Below are 1,807 nucleotides of genomic sequence, written 5' to 3' on the forward strand. Positions count from 1 at the left end.
CAAGTGGGATAAGTTGCAGTTTTTTGTACTACAGGAAAGAAACAGAGCATAATAATGACAAATTACAAACTCAATTATGCAATATGTTAAAAAAGTGAGAAAAAACATTTGGTTAAATTAGACTAAGATATACAAGAGACAGAATAAATCAAACATAACAAACTGACTTGATCTGGTTAAGCTCAGTATCTGTACCTTAGAGAAAAAGTGATTTTTGGATAGTGAAAGTTTAAACTGGGTCATCCTATTTCACAAAGTAAGCTAGAAGTCCTCATCTTCTTAATTTCATTTCCTTACTAAAAATATTCCTTCTTACAATTATAAATGAAATGATATTGTATCTGGCATTTAATTAAAAGTGATTTGTAACAGGGAGGATGAAGAGACACGAAGACTGTGGATGGAGCAGATCAGCAGTCTGCTGAGAATCCCTCATGCGGGGTGATGGCAACATGGGAGTTCATTATATTATTCTCTGATAAAATTTTTTAAGAAAATTCTTCTCAAAATGTCTACCTCTCCACTTGTTTAATCCTCTCTTCTTCTGTTGATAATATGTTCAGAAGAAAAGGAGTCATGGTAAGTATTTTTTCTAAGGAATAACCATTTCTTTTCCCAGCACCATCTTCAAATCTTAAAGGCACACTAGAAAATGAAATACTCAAATTACCTCCCTAAGATAGTATTGCTCTCCTACAAAACTAAACAATTTGAATTCCATAAATCAAAAGTTACACCTTTAAAGAAGATTTGGCAGGTTTATAAAGCTATTATTTTATTACATGTACTACTACTAACAGATTGAGTCTATTTAACAATTTTAACCTGTAACAGATTTGAAGACAATCACATCAGAATTTCTAGGAATCTCAAGCACTATGTGCGCTCACTTGATCTCATTCTCTACATGCACACGCGCACACAAACAAACAGGAGCACCTAGTAATTTTATTTTACTTATTTCTTCTCTAAGCAGAAGAAATATCTGTGAAACAGTCTATAAATTTTAGTATTGATGAATAGGAAAGACCTAAAACGTTTAAAATACACAATTATTACTTTCAACCTGATTTCATATGATATTCTCTATAAAAGAAGCATTATTTTTTTTAAATGTGCAAGAGCTTTTCATTGACCATATATAGTTTTATGGTATTAAAAAATGCAGGACTCTGTTTTTGCATCACCATGCAAAAATTCATTACCATATTTTCTGAGGACAGACATGAATGAAGTAATGATAGTCTTGGGTATTTTCTTTCTTCTGCAACAGTTCCGATAGGTATTGAGGGAACTGTAACTGATGCTCTTGAGGTTGATGAAAATATATAAGGAGGTTTAAGTTGCAAGTGTAATAACGGAAGTCCAAAGGAACTGTGAGGAGATATCTCCAGGGGCCCTGGCTTAATATCAAATATTTTTTCTGGTTTTATAGATATTGAAGAGTCCTGCTGAGTTGTCCAGTTTTCTTGTCCAACATACTGATCCAAGTTCACATGCTTAGGAATTTCTGTTATTATACTTTCTTCCCATTTCTTCTGCTCAACTGCTTTTTTTATGACTTCAGTATTATACTGGCTTAAATTCAAATGGGATATTGAAGTAGTATGCATTACTTTCTGTGGCAAAGCAGGTTGACAAGAATCAGATAATCCCCAAGCCTCTCTTGGCTGTGGCAGAGGTCTAAAGGGAACTTGTGGAACTCTTCCCGTATGTAAGCAAAGGGGCTTGAATTCATGCTTAGGCTGAAATTGAAGCAAAGGAAAACTGTCACTAGGACTAAAAGTTTTTGCAAGTGGGATAAGTT

At 33.7% G+C, this 1,807-nt stretch overlaps 1 protein-coding gene across 1 annotated transcript in view; it reads right to left on the reverse strand.

Annotated features, from left to right (window-relative positions):
• LOC105814467 (chromosome unknown open reading frame, human C5orf42) overlaps positions 1-1,807 on the reverse strand; it is a 120,373-nt gene that overhangs the window by 48,128 nt on the left and 70,438 nt on the right. The gene's annotated exons all lie outside the window — the stretch shown is intronic.

Source organism: Propithecus coquereli, unplaced genomic scaffold, assembly GCF_000956105.1.
Source record: "Propithecus coquereli isolate 6110/MARCELLA unplaced genomic scaffold, Pcoq_1.0 Scaffold110, whole genome shotgun sequence".
Lineage (NCBI taxonomy): Eukaryota > Metazoa > Chordata > Mammalia > Primates > Indriidae > Propithecus > Propithecus coquereli.